Source organism: Cucurbita moschata, unplaced genomic scaffold (assembly GCF_002738365.1).
Source record: "Cucurbita moschata cultivar Rifu unplaced genomic scaffold, Cmos_1.0 Cmo_Scf00025, whole genome shotgun sequence".
In the NCBI taxonomy this organism is placed as follows: Eukaryota; Viridiplantae; Streptophyta; class Magnoliopsida; order Cucurbitales; family Cucurbitaceae; genus Cucurbita; species Cucurbita moschata.
The window spans coordinates 1,679,377-1,685,376 of record NW_019268541.1 but is presented as its reverse complement, the minus strand read 5'-3'; the positions used below and the strand labels follow the sequence as shown (position 1 = coordinate 1,685,376).

General features: G+C 31.7%; 1 non-coding gene across 1 annotated transcript; it reads right to left on the bottom strand.

Moving 5' to 3' along the window:
* Positions 1 to 3,364: 3,364 nt before the first annotated feature.
* TRNAQ-UUG lies at positions 3,365 to 3,436 on the bottom strand. Its single transcript has one exon. It is a non-coding gene; the product is annotated as a tRNA-Gln (tRNA).
* Between the last annotated feature and the right edge of the window lie 2,564 nt (positions 3,437 to 6,000).

Sequence of the window (6,000 nt, the reverse complement as noted above, 5' to 3'; positions counted from 1 at the left end):
AAAAAAAAAAAAAAAAAAAAAAAATTGACATTTGTTGATGATTATGACGTCAGCTTGAGAGTGAAATTACTTGTATGCCCTCGGTTCCCTAAGAGAAATGGTACGACAGTGCAAACGAGTGTTGACTCCTCCAAATCAGCGTCCGATATCAATGCCATTAAGGAATCCATCGAGATCAACTCACCTGCCTCATGGTCAGCGCACTACAACACCCGATACTCTCTTCTTAGGTTCAATGGCACGTTCACTATATCAATCGAGATCAACTTCATTGAAACGTCGAACTTCGCCCTTAACTTATTTGATGATGGTCGAGAACCTACTTCAGTAAAACATATCGTATGTTAAACCACTATAAACGAATTTTCCTTAGTTGTCACCTTGTCTTAAAAACTCTGAAAAAAATGAACTCATCATCGTAACTATTAAGATCCTGTAACCACTATATGTTCACATGGCATGACTAAGCCCGAAATTTAATACATTATTGGCATGGAAAACGCGGTCGTTTACCTGCAAATATTACATAGAAATTAGAATCACAACAATATTTTATAGAAATAAATAATTTAATATATTTATAGCATGAAGAACGCTGTCGTTTACCAATAATTTGTCCATTTTAAATAAAAGAAAAAAAGGCAGAAAATACAAAATAATTAAATAACTAAAAAAAAAAAAAGACAATGATGGATTGTGGAGGAGGAGCCACGTGTACCCACGTATTTTATTTTTCATTTCCTCAAAAAAAAAAAATCTATTTATTTATTATTATTATTATTATTATTTTGTGGAAATGATTTTACTGATAACTTTTTTCCTAATAATTATTTCAAAATTTTTATTTTTCAATACAATATCTATTAAAAAATTATATAAAAAAAAACATCATTTCTTAAGCAAATTTATAATATATAAAAATAAATAATATTGCATAAAATAATTTTTAAAAATTTAAATTTTAATATTACACGTCAATTTTTTTTTATTATAAAACAAAATTTTAAAACAAATCCCAAATAATTTAATATTCCTCCGATTTTGTGAATAAATTTTATTTTTAATATTTATATATTTGTATGTTTATATATATATATATATATATATATATATCTATACATACACATTAGCCATACACACGTACATTTTTTAGCCATTCACTTCCAATCTGATAGCAAAAGATTTGGAATCTAAAATTGTATGGAAATAATTAAAACAAATTAAAAAAAATATACATTAATAAATACAAATCATGGAATATGCTCTAAGAATAAAAAATAAATTACTAAAAATAATCCAAAATATATCCCAATAGTGACAACTTTTATTATTATTTTTTAGAATTTTTGTTTTAAATGTTTAGATTATTTCTAAGGCATGTGGCACGTTGCCAAAAGCAATATTCCTTTATTAAATAATATTAAGATGATTTATTTTATTACAATTCAAATCCAACCATATCATCGACTCGAACATGGGTGAATCAGTTGTATCGACTCGACTGTATGATTATAATGTAAACTATCATATATGAAATAAAGAGGATGAATTTAGTTAACTGAGTTTATGTTTAATAGATCTCTAAACTTTAAAAATATTTATAAATTAAAATAGATAATTTAAAATTTTATTTTATTTTTTATTTTTATTAGACAAAAATAGAAAAATGGAGTGAAGGGCAAAAATAGATATAGATTCGTTCTTATCCCAATTTATTTGCCATTCCACGTGAATGAACACAAAACGACCAATTTCTCCCACACCCAAAATTCAGCCTCACACTCTCCTAAACTTGTATTAAAATATCAAATTTTGTTCTCGAACCATCGTAACGAGGTAGGTCCCACAATTTTACGAACAGGATCTAAACTCGAACCTCGAACATCAAAATGGTAGTTTAACTTTATTTATATCTTCCAGATTCTTGAATTTGACCTATGTAATATTCTTTAAAAATTAAAAGTTTAAGGTTCTATTAGACATAAAATTTAGATATATATCTAATAAATTAATTAATTTAAAAAAATTTAAGAATAGACAGTAGATATTAGACAAAAATTTAAAATTTAGAGTTCTAACGAATATTTTTATGGACTCATTAGACTCAAAATTCAAACTAATTCTTGAAAAAAAACTTACCTTATCGCTTTCGCCATGGCTCCGATGGGTTCGCCTTAACCACCCTAAATGCTTTTTTTTTTTTTTTTTGGATATTCCTCAATGTCCATGAGCGTGAGAGGTCTGCTACAAGAAGATCAGAAACTATATAAACACAAACTTCAAGATTAAAAGATTAAACTTGTAATTTAATTTATCGCTTAAAGACAAATTTTGTTTTTTATATAAATTAAATGTTGCTTAAGAGGGCATGACATACATGTTTATTATAACAATAGCATCAAATTTTGATCGAGAGATCTTTCCGATCTTCCAAGAGATTCGAGATTCTAATATTTTAATTAATGATTTATACTTCAATCAGTTAAATTATATTTATACTGGCTTTCACAATTCCATGTTTTTAATAATAATGTTTAACATGTGGAGGTGGAGATACAAACCTCTAATTTTTTGGTCGATGATATAAGCCGTAACTTTGTGGCTTCGTCGAATCTTAGGCGTAGTTTGTCTTCGCCAATCGAACATCACTTGTGCAAAATCTAAGCTTGTTCGACCACACATGCCGCTTGCGTGTGCATGTTCAATCGTCTGCAACACAACCGACTTGACTCTACACTAGTCCAAGTCATTCGGCTCGACCTTGCCTCTGGTCGGGGCCAAGGTCTCTCAATGCAACGTCGCATCTCCCTCTGTTCCTCTTACAACTCCAACTTCTATACAATCAAATCCCTAAACTTATTGTCCAAGTTTCTTAGGCCAGCATAGCTAACATATGTGGAATGCTTTGTTCCCCTCTCCAACCGATGTGAAATCTCACAATTCGCCCCCCCCTACAAGTCTAGTGTTCTCGCTGGCACACCGTCCAGTGACTGTCTCTAATACCATTTATAACAACTCAAACCTACTACCGATAGTAGATATTGTCCTCTTTGAGTTTTTCCTTCCAGGACTTCTCCTCGATATTGTCTTTCCAACTTATGCATACTCATGGAAGATATAACTCTTACATATACGCCAAAGGCATAAACGCATTTCAAACATGCTATCATTTGCAGTAATGAAAGTAAAAGACTATTGAGTTTGACATTCAAAAGAACGGAGGCAAAGTCGTTGTTGAGGAAACAGTGCATGTTCAAGAACATCCTAGAACATAAATTTGATGTGTCTATTCAAGATGATATGTGCATATGGATTCTGCATAAGGTCGAATCCAAGCTTTTTATTAAGTAATCGTAAAAGGTGAAGGTTCTATTGGGAATTGAACCCAAGTCGTTGGATTCAAAGTCCAAAGTGCTAACCACTACACCATAGAACCAAACGTTAAATATCAATCTTATAATGAAATCACTTAAGGACACACCTTTACCATCGAGTAACTCTAAAAAGTGAAGGTCTATCGAGAGTTAAGCCCAAGTCGTTTGTTTCAAAGTGACTTTTGATTGAGTAACCTAAAAGGAGAATTGATTGAGTGAAGGTCTATCAAGAGTTAAACCCATATCGCTTGTTTCAAAGTAACTTGATTGAGTAACCTAAAAGATGAATTCATTGAGTGAAGGTCTATTGAGAGTTAAACCCAGGTCGCTTGAACCTAAAAGGTGAATTAATTGGCGTTTGTTTCAATGACTTTTGATTGAGTAACCTAAAAGGTGAATGGATTGAGTACCTCTAAAAGAGTGGAGGTCCTTACAAAGAATCGATCCATTGGATTCAAAGTCCAAAGTGCTAACCACTACTACACCATAGAATCAAATGTTTAATATCAATCTTATAATAAAATCACCTTAAGGGCACAACTTTATCATTGAGTAACTCTAAAAAGTGAAGGTATAATAAAATCACCTTAAGGGCACAATTTTATCATTGAGTAACTCTAAAAAGTGAAGGTCTTATCGATAGGTCGCTTGTTTCAAAAGGTGAAGGTCCAAGTTGAACCCAAGTCACTGGAGTCGCTAGATTCAAAGTGACTTTTGGTAAAAGGTGAAGGTCCTTACCGAAAGTTGAACGCAGGTCACTGGATTCAAAGTCCAGATTGCTAACCACTACACCATAAAACCAAATGTTTAATATCAATTTTATAATGAAATCATTCAAATGTTTAATATCAATTTTATAATGAAATCACGTTAAGTGCACACTGTCCTATCTATCTAAATCACGTTCTAATGTATGAAACGACAACCCCACTTAGTGAATTTGAAAACCATACACCACTATTTGACCAACGAGAGTTTCTATGAGAATTGGAAGGAAAGGAGCACCGGGTCGTTAAAAAAACAAAAAAACCACTTTGAAAAAGATCCACATGAAAATTTAGAAAGAGGGTACTAAAAACAAAGTGCAGTTGAAAAATGAAAAATTGAAGACCATCCTAACTAAAAGATTTCGTATGTCTAATCTGAATCGATCTCAGTGGATCCCTCGTTACTGCCTAGAGGAGAAGTAATAGGTAGGAATGACAGGATTGAAACCGATGACATTTTGTACCCAAAACTAAAGGAGCTACTAAGCTGAGCTACGTCCCTTATAATTTGTCTACGGTGTTCATCGTAAAGAATCTATCCCTGCCCTGTTTTCAAAATTGGTATTTCCTCCCAGCAAAAGAAAAATAAAAAGTGATAAAATGGAATCCACCCTCAATAAGCAAGGTAAAACTGTCTGAAAACCTCATTCAGCACACCAAATTGTAATTTGCAACTAAGAGGCAGACCTAGTAATCACCCTAGCTAATATAGTAGCAGCATGTATTTCTCTCAAATTGATGCATCAAAGCAATTGCAAGCTAATTAAGAATGAAAAATTGAAAGTTCCATCCGGAAATTTCGACAAATACTTATTGTATAGAGCCTCATTCATCACACCAAGTTCAACTAAGAGGCAGACCTTCTAATCCATACATCCAGGCAAATGTGGCAGCAAACATCAAACATTAATTGAAACTGACCCATCAAAGATCCAAAACAATTGCAAGCTCATTACGAGTGAAAATTTGACACTTCCTTCCATTCAGGACTTTCATCAAACACCTTATGTACACCCACCGAAAATGGGATTTGACGAAAACCCAGATCCCCAAATGCTAAATTCGAAAAGAGAAAATACCACTTTGAGCCGAATTCCAAAGGCGCGAAAGCTTCTAAGCCTGAGATACGTCTCCTTCGTCGACGGAAAACGAATCGGTGGAAGACGTTTGTTGGTGGTGCAGCGATGGTTGTTGATCGGAGTTGATCATGTTCTCCATATCCCTCATCCTCCTCCGAGCTACGCTTGAAACGAGAATGGCGGCGGTGCCAAGAGTCCAAACCCAGAGGATCTTTACGCCGGGGCTCTTCTGTCTCGCCATATCGGAACTTCACTTGTGCCGCCAAAACTCAAAATCCTAAGTTTATGATTTTTTTTATAAACCGACAGCTGGAACATCTTTTAGACTCAATTCAATCGATCGAAAATGTAAATTTTTTCAACTCAAATAAATTTATTTAAAAAATAAATTCAACCAGACGTTCCTAAATTTATATGTCGAGTTGGTTTGAGTTGTTCCGATCATTTATTTAAATATATATATATATATATTTTAATAAAAGTAAAATTATTTATTTATTTTTTAAATTACCTATTAAATAGTTAAAAATTATTTTAAAGGGTGGTTAGATAATAAATAATAAAATAAAATAAAATAAATATATGTAATATAATTATATTAAAAGTAAAAATTTATAATTTATAATTTAATAAATTTGAGTTAACTTGTTTATATTATAAATCACATAATATAAATTGATATATTTATTAAAAAAAATAAAGATTTAAATTAATAAAAATAACTAATTCACACATTGAATTAATTTTCTCCAAATTATAATATAATTGAATTGGTGGAAA